General features: G+C 38.7%; 2 protein-coding genes and 1 pseudogene across 2 annotated transcripts in view; 1 reads left to right on the forward strand and 2 right to left on the reverse strand.

The window, feature by feature from the left end:
• Positions 1-18,731, reverse strand: part of LOC138167781 (zinc finger protein 25-like) — a 119,123-nt gene that overhangs the window by 78,235 nt on the left and 22,157 nt on the right. The window lies entirely within an intron of this gene.
• Positions 1-18,731, forward strand: part of LOC138167785 (zinc finger protein 585A-like) — a 58,792-nt gene that overhangs the window by 23,812 nt on the left and 16,249 nt on the right.
• On the reverse strand, positions 520-4,404 carry LOC138167776 (zinc finger protein 260-like; annotated as a pseudogene).

Genomic DNA, 18,731 nt, shown 5'->3' on the forward strand with positions numbered 1-18,731 from the left:
TAAGAAACACAGTGATAGAATGAAAAAAGGAAGCTAACTGTCTTAGTTGTGAAGAAAACAGGATGACTGGTCAAAGGGACTGGGCTGGTATAGATTGGAAAAGACTTAGGACCCAGGATAGCTTTTTCAACTATTTCATTTTCATTGTTTTGTTTCAGCAAATGGAAAAGGGATTAGCCACATTGATGCTTCAGCCCAGAGGGAACAAGTAGGAGCCATGGGGGCCCATTGTAAAAAAAAAAAAAACCAGACATTTACAATTAGTGTCATTGGAAATATTTACAATAATAAGAGTTTATTAAGCACCTACAGGTGCCAGGCTCTGTGTCAAGTGTGCAGAATACAGAGGGTGGCAATAATGGCTTCTGCCATCAAGGAGCTTACAAACTAATCAGAGAAGAATTATTTTCTACAAATGTTTATTGATTTAAGTTTTAATTTATGGAATAAAACATTCTAAAAGCAGGATAAAAAAAGATAATTGCATGTGAAACTGCAAATATCTTATGGACAATTTGCTCTTTTTTTAAAATATATGATAAAATTACAAATTAAATTTCTTTTTATCCCATTCTTTCCTGCAACCCTAGAAATGTCTGTTTCTGTGTGGGGAGGGGGGGGGTGTGTCTGTGTGTCCATAAAATCATTCTATATATACTTCTACTTATCATTTCTTTCTGCATGAGGAATTTTTCAGTGCAGGTGTATACCACGCATTGTACTGGGACACAAATAAATAAATGAAACAATCCCTCATGGGTGGGAAGTGAAAGAAGAAATGATTGAGGAAACAAAGGCTCAGCCTTTGGGGCATATCCATTTTATATTAACCATGGTATGACAGTTGTACAACAAACTGGGATCAGTCCCCTTCCTCAGCTGAGGACTGGACCCAGAAGATAGCAGGGCATGTACTTTAATACATTGAAAATAATCAAACAAGACCAATTAATAAAAAGCAAATAATACAATATTGGCTCCTCTGATTTCTAATTGGAGGCAATATTAGAGACTTTTCACGTTAATGGTTGGTCCTTCCCACATTCACTACACGCATAAGGTTTTTCTCCAGTATGAACACTCAGGTGCACAGTAAGAGATTGCTTCCTCATGAAGGTCTCCCCACAATGACTACATTCATAGGGTTTCTCTCCAGTATGAATTCTGTGATGCACTCTAAGGTTTCTCTTATCCCTGAAGGCTTTCCCACAGTCATTGCATTCATAAGCTTATTCCCCAGTATGAATTCTGTAATGCTCTGTAAGTTGTGTCTTATCCTTCCATGTCTTCCCACATTCATTGCACTCATAAAGTTTCTTTTGAACATGAATTCTCTGATGCAGACCAAGATGATGCTTGCTTCTGAAGGCCTTCCCACATTCAGTACATTCATAAGGTTTTTTTCCAGTATGAATTCTCTGATGAACTGTAAGATGTTTTTTACTAGTGAAGGTTCACTACACCATTCACAAACCACATTCACTACATTCATAACGTTTCTCTCCTGTATGAATTCTGTGATACACTCTAAGGTTTCTCTTATCACTGAAGGCCTTCCCACATTCACTATATTAATAAAGTTTCTCTCCAGTATGAATTTTCTTATGCACAGTAAGCTGCTCCTTGCTCGAGAAGACCTTCCCACGTTCATTACATTCAGGAGGTTTATCTCCAGGAAATTCTCTGCTCTCTGAAAGGAAGAATAAGGAGCTGGTTAATCCTGCATTTTTCACCCTTTCCCAACTTTATTATGTGTTCAAAGATGCCCAAGCTATTCTCTTGCTTTTCCTCTTGAGAAGTTCTTTCACCAAGAACCAATGTATCTTATTTGAAAGTATGATAACTCTAAGGTAACACAAGTAAATGATTTGACTGATGGTGAATCCACCTGGATGAATGACCCCTAAATCTTCTTTAATTGGATGATACTTTAATGGGATGAAATTATTCAGAAAAAAAAAGATGAAGCTGAGACTTGCAAATGTATCCTTACTTCAAGTAAATATAGGAAGAGAAAAGACTGAACAGGAAGAAAATAGAGAATTGACTTTGGAGTCAGGAAAAAAAATACATATATCAGGTAAACAGAAAAAAAAGAAATATGAAGGGGAAAATATGACAACTGTTGCCATGAATTTTCTCTAAAATTCCAGCTTATCTAGTTGGTAAAGAATGGATTGAAATCTGTAGGAGTAAGACATACAGGTGTTGTTGACAAGAGAAATGATTATTAATTACCTGAAACACTACTCAGACTCTGGGAATCAAAGAAGTAAAAATGTAAACAATTTAGAAGTGGCAATGAAGTCATCAGACTAGCAAAATTACCTTAAAAAACAATTTTGACAATTATATTTAAATAGCTACTTATTAAGTTGGTGCTACCATTTTTCAGAAAAGGAACAGTAATCACAGCTAAAGATACAAAACGATTCACATCCTTTGACCCAATGGTCCCAGTACTAGGTCTGCTTCCTCAATATGTTACTGAAAGCAAAGAAAGCATGCTCACTAAAATGTTTCACACCAGCTTTCTGAGAAATAGCAAAGTACTGAAAACCTCTAGGTTGAATGAGTGAGTTATGGCCAAAATGGCCATAACTCACTCATTCAACCTAGAGGTTTTCAGTCATATGAACATACTGCTTCTGTCATATGAAGTCCTGTCATATGAACATACTGCTGTGCCTTTATATACATTATTTGAAATCATAAAGAAAAACAGGATGGCACATAACATGACAGAACGAAGAAAAAGGAATGAAGTTAGGATGAGATATGTTTAAAAGTAATAGCAGCAAAGCAACATAATCATAAAAACATAATGAGGAACGGCTAGGTGGCACAGTGAGTAAAGCGCTGGCCCCAGAGTCAGTTCGGTTCCGGTCTCAGACACTTAACACTCACACAAAAAAACTAGCCAGGTAACCTTGGGCAAGTTACTTAACCCCAATTGCCCTCCAAAAGGCAAAAAATAAAATAAAATAAAAACATAACAAAGGAAAATATCAGAAGAGCAAAAATGCACGTTATTTAATATCTTAAGTAATGTACTTAATTTTAAATGAGAATAAATTCATGGAAGTAAGATAGGAGAATGTCTGCTTATGAGAAGATAATCTTCAAAGAACAGAAGAGAAATAACTGCCTTATTTAAGGAAACAACTTTCTTTGAGAGTGGAGGTATATTTCAGGAAAGACATATATAAAAAACAGTAACTTCTTGAGGTTAAAAATGAAGTTTGAAAGTCTCAGCTCCTCTCAACAGGCCTGAGAAGCTTTGAGAGGCCATTTGGTCAAATATTTTACAAGAGCTTTGACCTAAATGATCAATAGATCTCTAATTTGCAAGAACCCATGTGCTTGGATTTAATGTATTCACCTGGACAGCTGCTTCTTGGGAACATCTGCCTCTGGCATCCAAGATGCTTCTTTTTTTTCCATCTGGTAGATCAGATCTGGTTTGGAAACAGCAAATCCTGTTCAATGAAAGTGTCCTAGGGTGTCATCTCAGAGTTCCATCACAGAATAGATAGAATATTGTATATTATAAAATTCTCTATTATATAACAGAAATATTACTTCCAACTCTTAGTAGAAAGATGGGGAAATGAGATCACTGAATGTATCTTATACCACCAACTGGATAGCTTGTTTTGTTTTGAGATTTTTGTTTTTCAAAGGTGGGGTTCAATTTGAGAGGTGGAGGGAAAAGGAGGGTTTGGGATATTTTTTTAGTGTCAGGGAGGATAAAAATTCCATTTTTTTTTTTTAAAAGAAAGCAACCATAAAACTTAACAAAAGATTTCAAAATTGGTTTAAGCCCTCTTTGGGGAAAAAGTAGGCCTGCTAGGAACATCTCAAGTTTATTACAAAGGACCACGAGAGGACATTCCATATTATGGGAGAATGGATTAGAGTAGGACTTAGGAAAAAATGGTTCAGTTGACTCAACTCCCTGCTTAGACAGCGGGAGCACTGTGTAAGATAAAACCTCCACTGGGCTTAAAACGAAAATCTTGGTCTTGAAGGAAGAGAAAAGGGAAGATATATTCTCAAGGATAACAACAAATGAAGAAATCAGTTTCCCAGCATACCAAGCAAAGATCTTTGTTCCTAAAAACAAATAGCACAAGTAATCTGTGTCTTAGCTAAAAAAGCATTAGGAATATTTCCTCTCCCATACCAAAGGATAACAGTTAATATCTGGAAAGTTGTCACATTATGTATCAAGAGTCCCAAGGGGTAGTAGCTGTTCTTAGCCAAAGACACCAAGTTCCTATAGTTCTCCAGCATCACTTCCCTGTACAAATTTTTGTGAGATGGTTTCAACTCCACCCATTCCTCACGGGTGAATTCCACAGACACATCCTTGAAAGTGAATGCCTGAAATACCAACAACATTTGTGCTTACCCAGCTGTAGCTCTAACTGTCCTGAAGTTCAAATGTAAACTGCTTGCCAGTAGGCTGAGGAAACTGAGCCAACTGAGTCAATCACACTGACTCCATTTGGTGACTCAATTCTACAGGCTGCTCAGTTCTAGGTTTAGTCCAACTTCTGTACTGTGAGAAAAAAATATTCAATTGTGGCAACTGAGAGAAAACCTTATTGGCCTTGTTTGAACCTAGCCCCGGGTGGCCAGGAAACCAGATCATCTCTACTTGCTGTTTAGAGACCCTTAACTAAGGACCTGGGTTATGCTGATCAGAAACCCAGTCAAATCTAAAAAGACTGATGTAAGGAGTGCTCACAGTTCTACATCTCAAGCAAACCATATGGCTTCTCTGAAAACTGGCCCCACACTGAAGAGTTCGTAAATGTTTCCAAGTTCCTTTCATTGTATACAGACACTTGGGAGCAGCAGGACATTTCTTTTCTGAATTCAGGGAATTAACCCTGTTGTCCCTTGAGAGAAAGGGGAAAAAGAAATGTACATGTTAATTCATTACCTATTTAAAAGGAACAGCAAGTTGTACATAATAGATCTGCAGTTTCATATGCAATCATCTTTTTTATCATACTGTTCTGAAACGTTTGCTTCATTCCATAAATTAAAAAGGACATGAATAAAAAGTTTTAGAAAACAATTCTTCTCTGATTAGTTTGTAAGCTCCTTAATGGCAGGAGCCATTATTATCATCCTCTGTGTCCTGCACACTGGACACAGAGCCGGGCACATCTAGCTGCTTAATTAATGCTTAGTATTGTAAACAGTTCCAATGACACCAGTTTAAAATATTGAAGCTTTCTCTGTATTTTGTTGTTTTTTTTTTTCACAATGTGCCCCTGTGGCTCCTACTTGCTCCCTCTGAGATGAAGCAGCAATATGGCTAATTCCATTTCCATTTGCTGAAATAAACAATGAAAATGAAATAGTTGAAGATCACTATCCTGTGGTCCTAAGTCTTCTCTTCCAATCTCTACAAGCCCCGGTCCTTTGACCAGTCAGCCTGATCTTTTCACAACTAAGACTGCTACCTACTTTTTTCCATTCAATCACTGTGTTTCTTAAAATGTGCTGCTCTGAAATGAACATGGTGTGTTCAATGTTCCTGGAACCCTAAGAACAAAGGAGAGAACAGGAGACAACAATTTCCTGTCTCTAACAGCATGTGAACAATTTTTTACTGCTAAAAAAGGGTGTTAAAGGACCATTACTTTGCAATTCATAAATTTAGAGCTGGGAGAGACTTTAGAGTCCAATTTTCTCATTTTCTACATTAGAAAAGTGAGGCCCAGAGAAAGTGACTTGTGCACTTTGAGACCAGGACCTTTCAATGTCAAATCCAGGGCTATTCTCACTGTACCATGTTGCTTTCAGGTAGTCCAATAATTTTTAAATTATCTCTCCTGGATCTATTTTCCAGGTCAGTGGTTTTTCCCATGAGATATTTCACATTGTCTTCTATTCTTTCATTTGTTTAGATCTGTTTAACAGCATCTTGATTTCTCATAAAGTCATTAGCTTCCATTTGCTCCAATCTAATTCTGAAGCAATGATTCTCTTCAGTGAGCTTTTGAGATTCTTTCTCCATCTGGCAAATTCGGCTTTTTAAGGCATTCTTCTCCTCATTGCCTTTTTGAGCCTCTTTTGCCAATTGAGGCAGTCTATTTTTTAAGGTGTTATTTTCCTTATTCAGGCTGTTGACTCTCATTTTGTAATTTTCTTGCATCATTGTCATTTCTCTTCCCAATTTTTCCTCCACTTCTCTTATCTGCTTCTTAAGGTCCTCTCTGGCCTGTAACCAGCTTGTATTTTCCTTTGAAGCTTTTGGTGCAGGAGTTCTGACTTCACTGTCTTCCTCCTGTTCCATGCTTTGCTCCTTTTTGTCCCCAAAATAGAAGTCTAACGTTGGAATCTTCTGTCTGCTTTGTTTCTTTTGCCTGGTCATGTCGCCCCTCAGTCACTTGACCCCTGGGCTTTTTGCCACAGTAGGACTCTGCCACCAGACAGGGGAGCTTTCGTCCCAAATGCTGGGGTTTTCTCAGCTGCCAGATGTATAAGATGGGTGCCCTCTCTGAGGTCTCCACATGCTCTGGCAAGCTGGACATACACCCCAGGACCTCCACCCTAGACTGTAATCCAGATCCAAGCAGGTTAAAGCAAGAGCGATGACCCCTCAGCCTGGTGCTTGGTCCCCCTACACTCTGCAGGCCAGGAGCTGAAGCTGCCATGTGGCGCTGGCTGGCTGTGCCGGTGTCTCAGTGGCTTCTCTCCCGGGGGGGGAGGGGGGGGCAAAAGCCACACACTCCCACTTACTAGGTCCCAAAGTCCAGACTGCACTGACCTCTCACTTTGTCCTTCGAATCTATGTGTTGATAATTCTGGAAATGGCCACAGCTGCTGCTGATCTATGGTCCCTCTAACTGGAGGCTGGTCAGACCTGCCCTGGGGCTAAAACCTCCAGCTCACTCAGGCCTGGGCTCTGATCCCAGAGCTCTGTGCTGGCCAATTCCTGCTACCCTGCCAGGCTGTCCTCAGCAGGAGGTTAGGCTCTCTGTGTCATTTTATGGGTTCTGCAGCTCCAAAGATTGTTCAGAGTCCCCTTTTTACATGGATTGAGGAAGGTGGAAGCCAGAGGTGCTCAGAGGTCGTGCTTCTACTCCACTATCTTGACTCTGCCTCTATATTGTCCATAGAATAATTTTTATGTAAACAAACAAACACACCCCATGTCTAATGTTAGCCATCTCTAAGGTTGAAGTGGAATGGGAAGGAAAAAAGAACTTTACATGATAATTTTACTGTATACTTGAAAGGAATAACAAGTTGTGAACTGTAAATTTGGAGTTTTGCGTATGATCATCTTTTTTATTATATGTGATGGAAATGCTTGTTTTCCATAAATAAAAATAAAATTATAAGCTATATCCCCTTCTGATAGCAGAGAAGATGGAGAGTACTACAGGAGAAGGTTTTATGAACTTTCAGATAGAGTCCGTATCATTGGTATTTTTGTGTAAGGACTTCTCTGGTATAAAGGAGGATTAAATTTGCAGGGTGAAGGAAAGAAGTCTTTACAGTAATAAGACTGAGGTGAAATAGCACACAACCTTATAGAAAAACATAAAAGAAACTTTTCTAATTGCTTTCTAACCACTCATTCCTAACACTGATGATTCAATCTCTGTTCCAATGCCCTTTCTTTTTTTTTTTGTTTTTTAAGCAATCGGGGTTAAGTAACTTGCTCAAGGTTACACGGCCAGTTATTATTTCTGGGGGTGGTGCTGAGTATCTGAGCCCGGATTTGATCCAGGTCATCCCGACACTGGAGCTGGTGCTCTTACTCGCTGAGCCACCTGGCCACCCCTAAGCAATTGGGGTTAAGTAACTTGCTCAAGGTTACATGGCCAGGTGTTTCTGGGTGGATGCTAAGTGTCTGAGCCCGGGATTCGATCTCCAGGTCGCTCGAGCCGTTGCTCTTACTTGCTGTGCTACCTGGCTGCCCCCCTCCAATGCCCTTTTAATGCCTTCAGGGAAACCTATTCTCTAGGCACAAGAGGTCCTCAAACATAGCTGTTTGCCAGCATAGCAGGAGGCTGACATCATGGCTCTTCTGGTTACCCCCATGCTAAAAGAACCAGGTAGCTCAGGGACTGTGGCCTTGACTGGAGAATTGACTGATGGGGGATGGCAATAGGTTCAACAGGAACTCTGATCTTTATCTAAGACCAGAAAGCCTGCTATTCAGTCTGGAAAGAATTCAGCCCAAGCTAACTTGAAGTCAGAGTTGTAAAAGTTTATTGTAAGCTTTACAGTGGGCAAGACCCCTTAGGGACCTGCAAGCTTAAAGAAAACACAGGCATAAATTTTAAGGAGTTAAGGCTATTCATTGGATGTCAATTATGCTGACTAGGTGAGAAGAGGGTGGGATTAGGGAGGAATTAAGGTGGGGCCAATGTTTAAAGGAACATGCACTTTTAATGTCAACTGCTCAGGTGTATTGCCCATAATTCACTGGGAAATAGCCCAAGATGGGGCTACCTGGAGGTGTGGTTTTAGGCTTGAAACGTCATTAAGTCAGCTAGTGGTCAAAGGCTGACTGAGAAGTGCCCAGTCTGCCACCCATCAGTGTCATGTTTGACAAGATTGATGTGTGGGAGCCAAAGCTAACAGAGACTCTGTGTGTGGATAATTACTAAGGAGTTAACCTAGAGACAGGGTACTGAAGGATTCATGGGGGCAGGGGGACACTATACAAGGGGGAGATAGTTGGCTAAGCTGGAATGTTTATAGATACTTTGTGAAGGATTCATAGGTGTAGCTTGTTATTGTTCCAAGCTGAGATAAACAATTCATGAGTTGTTACTGGGCAGAGTTAATGCTCTGAAGCTGGGCAGAGTGCTGGTAGGGGGAAGGGGCAGAGTTTATGCTCTGAGGCTGGGGAGGGAGAAGTGGAGTGCGATTTTACAAACTGATGTTACAAACTAATATTACAAACATAGATCCCAAGCACCCTATCAGTTACCATAATTGCTTCAATTACTGTGTATATTCAGTCACCCATAACATGCCTTTTTTTTTTTGGAGGGCAGTTGGGGTTAAGTGGCTTGCCCAAGGATTTCAGGTGGAAGGATAGACTCTGGGAAGCCCATTAACTAGGCCTTCCTGCTCCCACTATTATTTCAAAAGAATGGCCTTTGTAGATAATCTATTTAAAAGATTGTTGTAAAACTATCCCATTACATAAAGACTAATTGTCAGTATTTTGCTTCCATTAACCAGTTTAAGAGCTCCCTATGAACATTTTCAATGGAAGGTGCTCCCATGAAGGATAAAAATAGTCCAACAATGTGCCAGAAATTTGTTGCATAGGCATTAAAACTATAAGAGATCAATATCCATGTGCATATCTTATCCATTATATATGAATGATACCTAGTGTGCACATCCTTAAAAAGTGGTTTTGCAACAAATACTTTAAGCCACTCAGGTTAGTTTATCTCAATATGGGTTAGTCTTAGCCCCGGCAAAAATTTAGTTGCAACCTCCATACAATTACTTAGGATATATAGTGAGAAAGAACATTATTGAGCCTCAAAAAATAGTAATTCAAAGAGATAACTCGGAGACTTTAAATGACTTTCAAAAATTACTATTATAAGGGGAAAACCAATCCCCAGTTTCCATAAATCTTAACAAAAGACAACCTGCAGTTATAAGCTCAGACTCCCCCTTATCCATATTCAACAACCTTATGTTAAAGCCCAAATTGAAATGCTAATCTAAGAAGGCCTTTCCTGATAAATAACATCCTTCTCTCCTCTTAAAAAAAAAAAAGTGGATAAGGCTTTCACTAAGGCCTCAAATAAACAGATAACTAAAAGTTATTTCCACTTCCTTTTCATCTACCCAAAAGAATGAAAAGTTTACTATTGTATGTCTTTTGAAAGAACGGCCTCAATCCCTCAACATTTTTACATATTGTTTTTATACTGTAAGGAACACTGAGACAGATTTCAATAATCAAAAGTTATATTAATTGTTTTTTCAGTTGCAACAAGTGGTTAGAGGTGGAGACGGTCCTTTTTGGATTTCTTGCATTTGCTCTCATAAATCTCTGCCTGGGCCCATTTGGCAGGGAGGTGCTGTGGCTGATAAATTAACAATACAAAACTTACCCAACACTTCTTCCTTTATCTCTGGATTCAAAATGCAAGGATGTTAATTAAGTAATTTCACATTTACTCCAGAACAGGCTAGGCAAATAGTTAAATTATGCACAAAATGCCTTCCTCATACACCTTCTCCCTCTTCCACATCTATGAATCCTACAAGTTTAAAACCTAATAGTCTTTGGCAAATGGATGTCACTTCTTTAGAAACTTACTATATATCCATGTGACAAGTGAACACTTTTTTCTCGTACTTTTGTTTTGGTAACTTTGAAGGCTGGAAAATCTTTGCTGTTTAAAGCTAAAGAAGAATTGACAATTATCAACTGACAAATATTTACATTCATAAGAATTTGCACATACTGATATTCTGAGTGAGATAAGTAATATCAAGCACAGTTTAAATTTGTAACCTAAGTAATCTGAACAAGAAAAGCTTAGTTTTCTTGAATCTAACACAAATTTAACTTTTTGAGTCATGTCAGCATTATAGTTCTTTTTAGGTTGAAGGTTAACAATTTATCATAACTATGACTTACATACCTATTTAAGGTGAATGAGAAATGGGAAAGAAAACTTTCAGTGTATTACTAGAAGCCTCTAATTTAAATTTTATTGCTTCAATTTCTTCAAGAATTGACTTTTTTGGATTGATATTTTTCCCTAATATAAGATACTATGTAATTATAATTTAAATAATGGAGAGTCCTCTCCCTGTAACATCCTCAGAAACGAAAAGGCTAAATAGTCAATAACTATATTTCCATTAAAAATTTTTAAAAAATTATTTTGTATTTCTTTGTAACTGTGAAACCTCCCATTCATTTAACTTAGTAAGGCTACATTATACGGACAGAGCAAAGTTATTGTCCTTCAGTTTTATATGATTACACCTGCAATTCAGTGACAAGAAGAATTGTTTTTCACTCCATTTCCATTATTTTTCACTCTAAGGTACCCCTAAAGAAATAAAAACCAATAATGCCCCTGCCTACACTGACAAATCATTTCAATCTTTCTGTGAAACCTTTTTACAAAAATAAAAAGGGGATTTGGATTTGGACCAATACACCACAAGAGCAATTAGCTACAGCCTTATATATCCTAAATTTTTTAAGCATCATTAAAAATGGGTATAACCAACAGAATAACAATTTGAAAAAGTACATATTCCCAAATAAAGTAAGGAAAAGACTTACCCCTTAATTATGTAGAGGCCAAGTTTTGCTTGTATTTTTAGATGCTGTCCAGGTGTGTTCCACAAATCACCTCCCAGATGCCGAAACAGAGAAGAGGAAATGGCTTGGCATCCCATCTTCTCACAGGATGATACAGCCTTCTAATGGAACACTACACTATGACAGACTTCAGAAGAGCCTGCACTTCAAGAAATATCTGATTTTCTAACAAGAACTGATTTTTGGACTTTTTAAATCACAGGACTAATTGCTTCCCTCTTAATGTCAAGCAACTGTGTCTTCTATTTCTCTGCTAAGTGGGATAAAATCTGCTCCATTTGTGAATGAATTGGCAAGGAATGTTACATTGCCTTTGAAAACTAAAGACCAGACTCTTTCTCCAATGTAATTATGGATACACCTATCTATGTATGGACTGTTAATTGCATTGATTTTGCTTTTGCTCAATGTATCTTGTTGAACAATCTTTACTTGCTTTTTTCCAAGTAATTTCACTTATGCTTGATATCAAACATCAAGGGTATATGTATTACATCAAATTTCTTTTTTTCTTTCTTCTTTGCTTTTTGGAGGGCAATTGGGGTTAAGTGACTAGCCGGAGGTCAAGCGGCTAGTTTTTGTGTTAAGTGTCCGAGGACACATTTGAATTCAGGTCCTCCTGACTCCAGGACTGGTTCACCTAGCTGGCCCCCATCAAAATTCTAATGTCTTAAAAGAAAAGGGGGGGAAAGGTTTGTCAGATTTCTTGTCACTAAATTCACTGTCCTTATATTGTTAATGGTTCCAACTTCTGATGGAACTGCACAATCCAAACTGCACAATAGATTAATGAATTATCAAAAAATGTTTCTGTAGCTTTTAAGACACAACATGATATAAATAAGGATCTTTTGTATAAGATCAACTTATTACAACAATTAGTATTATGCTTAGGTATGAGTTAAAAGCATTAAAAACTCAACTGTTACTTACATGTGATTTTAAATACACATATATTTGTGTTACCTCTACTTTACATAATTTCTCTCATCCCAGTACCACATGGGACAGGATCAGAGCCCACTTATTGGGAGCATGGCATAATTTCAATATTACCTTGGAAATAAAAAGCTTTCAATCAAATTATTAAGATTTTGAACATAGTGAGATCCCTGAGATAGACCCAGAAGGAGTTGCAAAAACAATTATTGATACATTAAAAAAAATCTCTCTATTTCATTATATGGTAGGTCTTAGTATGCATCTACTTCCCATATTAATCATTATAATAGTCTGTTGTATATTTGGACTTTGCATTATAGGAATAATAGCACACAATATTAAAAGTTTAGGCATTGAATTACACGCCTTTAAACTTCTTCTTAAAAGGGGGGGGGAATTATATGGGGAGCCAAAGAGGCCTGATTCAGGACTCAGATATTAATTCTAATAGTAGACTTTAATATGAGAGCTCTTTGAGATGTGTTTTTTTTTTTTCTTAAGCTAGGTTCTGCGTTCTTTGTTATGGGTTACACTTAGGAGGATGTTACTTGAGTTCTGAGAAATATGACCCTGCTGTATTAGGGTTTAAAAACTCTGTTTGCCCCATATTGCATGCCTCCTCTCCCTGATCCATCATGGAGAGGACCATCCTCTTCCCCTAGGGAAAGAGAATAAAAATTTCCTGTTTTTATCCTGAGAAATCTCCATGTTCTTGATTAAATTTTGAATGGGGTTTTCCATTCCACACAGAAACTATTTAAATGACCACTCCAGAACCCTTATTCTTACAAAATTAAAATTTGAGTCTTGGTCAATTGTCATGATCACAATTAAAACCAGTTTCTTATATTTTGCACTAATCCATTGTTAAGTCCTCCACCAGGAGGATGGGATTTCACTAAGGGATTTACATTAAGCTCACAATTAAAACATTTACCAAGTAGTCCAGAAACTATCTCCTTTTAACATAGACTAATTATAACAAAGCTGAGAAAAGTGTGATACCAACTAAATAACAGAATAATATTCCCACAAACCCTTGATTTACGTGTCCTCATATTATTACAAAGAACTAAAGGACCCTGACTCATGCAGGAATTCCTATACTAAACCTTAAGCCTAATAGCTTTATCTTATAGTAATTTAAGATGTTTTAGAATCAAGTATTTAATAGATTTGTTGTTGTTTACTTCAAAATTTTGATTATTCAAACTTGCTACCAAGAATAGGGACAAAACTGTAATGAGGGAACCATATTTCCCAAACTTCATAATGTCAATTTCAGGCAAAATGTATACCAAGCTGCAATCTGCATTGAGCCAAGCTTAAGGTCTGCCAGGTACTTGTGGGTAACTCGAGTCAGGAGAATCCTAGTTCAACTCATGCAGAACAGTTGTTCCCCCAACCTTCATACCTGTATTCCATACCTGTACTTCACAGGGTCTAGCATCATGGATCAGTGGCTTGGATAGCTTGGATAACTTTTCATACCAGGAGTTAGATTCAGAGAAACAGTTAACAGTCCCATCAAATCTTAACAAGCGCCAACAATCAGCTTAAGATACGAATATAAGAAGGCAGCGTGTTCAGTGTGTTTTCTGTCCCAGCCTCATGATCTCATACTGGAGTCTCATTTGCAAGGAGATGGGGGAAGGGCTAATTGGGAATGCCTTCTCCCTTATGGCCTCCTTTTGTGGTGTGGGACTGTCCCTGTGGCAGAAATCAAAGGAGCTGGGCAGGCACAGTCACAGGGTCTGGTCAGTTGTGTGGCCCCAGAGATGGTCTCTTTGCCTTCCCTTACTACAGGGTGAGGGCATGGTGCTGGAGTCTACTTCCTAGGGAGTGTATGGGGACAGAACGATGGCAAAGGCACTTGGCACAAGGTGACGCTCTTTGAGGGTGAACTCTGTGAGCTAAAGACAGCTGCTTCATGCATGCTGACTGTATGTGAAACGTTCCTTAGGTATGAAGTCCATGCCGGTGGTTGTGAGATGAATGATATTTTCCATGTAAAATGATTTGAAAACATAGCCGCCAAACTTAAGATCACCAAATTGGTAATTAATTGGTTTTAGTTCCAAAGTTTTTTGGTTTTTTTTTTTGTTGTTGTTGTTTTTGCCTTTTGGAGGGCATTTGGTGTTAAGTAATCTGCCCAAGGTCACACGGCTAGACCTTTTGTGTAGGTGTTAAGTGTTTGAGGCCACAACTGAACTCAGGTCCTCCTGATTCAGGGGCCTGTGCTTTACACACTGTGCCACCTAACAACCCCATTTGTTCCAAAGCTTAAGTGTTAGTCATATTTTAAGCTTTTATTTTACTGTGTAACTTGGTAAACAGTTGTATTATCAATAAGAAAAGCAGTTTCTCTTATAGTCTGAATGTTATTAAATTAAGAACTATACTGTCATGTAAGAGGAACAGAAATATGACAAATGGGGCATTCTGATCATGTGTTATAATATTTTCAAGTACTGTAATTTAAGAAATCATAAGCTTCCAAGTGTGTCTTTGTTTGAAAGGAAGTTTCAGGCCAGCTGGAGGGACTTGAGATCACCAGCAGCTGTGGCGGTTTCCAGAATTATCAACCCATAGATGCCAAAAAAAAAGTGAGAGGTCAGGGTAGACTTTGAGGGAACAGAGAGTTTGGGAGTGCAGTCTGGCCTTTGACCCTGGGGCAAGAAGCAGCTGAGGCTCCATGGCCCTGCAGCTGCCTGACAAATGGCTGCTTTAGAGCTCCTAGTCTGCAGATGGTAGGGGAACCAAGTGACCAGTCTTGCTTTAACCTCCATAGATGTGGATCGCTGTCTAGGATGGAGATCCTGGTGTGCATGAACAGTCTGCCACAGCGTGTGGAGGCTTTAGAGAGGACACCCAACTAATAACTCCAGGAGCTTCGAAAAACCCTGCATTTGGGATAAAGCTTCCATTTGTGGTAGCAGAGTTCCACTGTAGCAAAAAGACTCAAAAGTCAAGTAATTGAGAGTCAACATGAGCAAGCAAAGGAAGCAAAGCAAACAGAACAATCCAACATTAGACTCCTAATTTGGAGACAAAAAGGATCAAAGCATGGAACAGGAGGAAGACAATGAAGTCAGAACTCTTGCACCAAAGGCTTCCAAGAAAAATATGAGTTGGTTACAGGCCATAGAGGAGCTTAAAAAGGATTTCGAAAACCAAATAAGAGAAATGGAGAAACAATTGGGAAGAGAAATGAGAATTATGTGAGAAAATTATGAAATGAGAGTCAACAACCTGACTGAAGAATATAATACCTTAAAAAACAGATTAACTCAGACGGCAAAAGAGGCTCAAAAAGGCAATGAGGAGAAAAATGCCTTAAAAAGCTGAATCTGCCAGACAAAAAAGGAATCTCAAAAGCTCACTGATGAGAACCATTCCTTCAGAAATAGATTGGAGCAAATGGAAGCTAGTGACTTTATGAGAAATCAAGATACTATAAAACAGATCCAAACAAATGAAAAAAATAGAAGGCAATGTGAAATATCTCATTGGGAAAACCACTGACCTGGAAAATAGATCCAGGAGAGATAATTTAAAAATTATTGGACTACCTGAAAGCCATGATCAAAAAAAGAAACTAAAAATCGTCCTTCAAGAAATTCTCAAGGAAAATTTCCCTGATGTTTTAGAACCAGAGGGCAAAATAGAGGTTGAAAGAATCCACTGATCACCTCCTGAAAAATATCCCAAAAAGAAAACTCTTAGGAATATTATACCCAGGTTCTGGAGTTCCCAGATCAAGGAGAAAATATTACAAGCAGCCAGAAAGAAACAATTTGAATACTGTGGAAATACAATCAGGATAACTCAGTATCTGGCAGCTTCTACACTGAGGGATCGAAGGGCTTGGAATGTGATATTCTGGAGGTCAAAGGAGCTGGGATTAAAACCAAGAGTCACCTACCCAGAAAAATTGAATATCATGTTTCAGGAGAAAATATGGTCATTCAATGGAATAAAGGACTTTAAAGCATTCTTGATGACAAAACCAGAGTTGAATAGACAATTTGACATTCCTATACAAGAAGCAAGAGAAGCATGAGAAGGTAAACAGGGAAAAGAAATCATAAGTTACTTGTCAAAGTTGAACTACTTACATTCCTACATGGAAAAATTATAATTGTAACTTATGAAACTTTTCTCAGTATAAGAATAGTTGAAAGGAATAGAATTGTATGTATATGTGTGTGTGTATATATATAGATATATACACATATATGTATATATATATGTCTATATACATAAATGTCTATATAGGAGGCTATATGGGCATATGAATACATATGTGAGTGTGTGTATATATGTGTATAGGTATACAGAGACAGACGGCACAGGACCAGTTGAATAGGAAAGGATGATACTTAAAATGTGAAATTAAGAGGTGAGAGAGAAATATAATGTGAGGAGATGGGGAGAAATAGAATGGGGTAAATTATCTCATATAGAAGAGGCAAGGAAAAACTGCTACACTGGAGGGGAAGAACAGGAAGGCAAAAGGGAATGAGTCAATCTTATTCTCAATGAATTTGGCTTAGGGAGGGAATGACATACACACTAAGTAGGGTATCTCACCCTACAAGACAGCAGGGGGGAAGGGGATACGAGGGGAGATGATGGAAGGGAGTGCAGGCTAGAAGGGAGGGAAGTTGGAAGCACTCACTTTTGAAAAGGGACATGACCAAAGTAGAGAATAGAACAAGTGGGGGTGGGATAGGATGGAGGGAAACATAGTCAGTCTTTCACAATATATCAACTATGGAAATGTTTTGCGTAGCTACACATATACAACCTATATTGAATTGCTTATCTTCCCAGTAAGGGTGGGTGATGAGGGAGTGTAATGGGAATGCAAATTTGGAAGATCTTCCCTGCCCCTAGGCTAAAGTGCACCTGAAGCCTGGGGAGGGAGGCTTGTTTTTCAGTAGATACTTTTTGATTGGCCAGTGGGTCAATAAGGTTGTTACATTCTCTGAGCCAGGAGAGGCCTATATAAGCCCTGATGTGTAGTTTTGTTTTGGGACTCACTTTGAGAAGTGTTCTGTGATTTGATCTGAATTCTGGGAAGCCGTTGTTGAGAGTCCCCCGGCTTTGAAAAACCCAGAATGTGGAAACCCAGATGTTGACTGGGTATGGATGTAATGGTTGGACAGTTTGGAAATCTGTCTACTTGATGTTTCTGTCTTGATAATTATGCCTGTATACTTTGAGGTTCAGGGTGCTGACCTTTTCTCCTGAACAAGGTAAACGATATATGTCTGACTGATTAAAGTAAGCTTGTTAACCCATTTTGAGTTGCTTTCCTTTAACAAAGCAGATCCAAGAACCTGTAGTAGCTGCAAACCCTGAGGACGCTTGGGGTGCTTGCTGCTACAGGGAGGTAAGGAAAGAATCTGGATATCAAAGGTTTTAAAAAATATATTATTATTATTATTATTTCATATGTAACTGGGAATTAAGATATATAGGCACTGGGGCATAGAGATCCACCGTGCTTTACTGGAAAGTTGGAAGTGGGATGGGGGAAGATATAGGAGAGGGCAGATTGGGGGAGGTTATATTCAGTGGGACTGCTGTTTTGTGGTGGGGTAGGGGAAAAATTGGGAGAAAATTTGTAACTCAAAATCTTCTGGAAATTAATGATGTGAACTAAAAAGTAAAATAAATTAAAAATTAAAAAAACCATTTTCTAAAAAAAAAAAAAGAAATGTGAGAGAGTTCTAAAGAAATCCTGGGAAAACTTTGATGGGTAGGGGTGAAGCAAAGAAAGTTGAGGAGAATTTATATTATAACCTCAATATTGTAACCCACAAGTCATTCTGAAGAATTTAAAACTCACTTAACAATGTTTTCAACCACTATTCTAGAGTATCAATAAGCAAGCATGCTGCCTACCTCATGAGAGAGGTAATGGACCAGTGAGAAGCATGAGACATGCATTTTGGGGTATGGTCAGTGTGGGAATTTGTATTGCCTGATACTGCTTATGTGAGCACAAGCAAGGTGGGGTTTTTGTTTTCTTTCTGGAGTTCAATTTCCCAGGCTCAGGTTAAATTGTGAAATCTGAAGCTGACGGCCAGGCATGCGCAGAAGGCGCCTCAATCTTCATACTACGATTCCCAGAAGGCCAAGCGCGCATCTGGGGCATTTTTGTAAGTCAAGGGAGGGAGGAAGCAACTTCCATCTTCTACGTCACTTCCGCCTTGTGTCTTGTTGTTGTTGTTGTTGTTGTTGTTGTTGTTGTTGTTGTTGTTGTTGTAGTTTATTTTTTTCCCTCTTCCTTGTTTCTCTTCACCTCTTCCTTGTTTGGTAGCAATCCCTTCCTGCAGCGGTGGGCGGGGTCGCGGCTCGGGGTCTGGTTGGGAAGGTCATGGAGAAGGGGAGGGGCGGCCCCCTGAGAAAGGAGGGAGCCCCC

This window comes from Petaurus breviceps, unplaced genomic scaffold (genome assembly GCF_028583685.1).
Source record: "Petaurus breviceps papuanus isolate PSGF00001 unplaced genomic scaffold, PetGlider_PUasm1.0 305, whole genome shotgun sequence".
NCBI classification, from domain to species: Eukaryota; Metazoa; Chordata; class Mammalia; order Diprotodontia; family Petauridae; genus Petaurus; species Petaurus breviceps.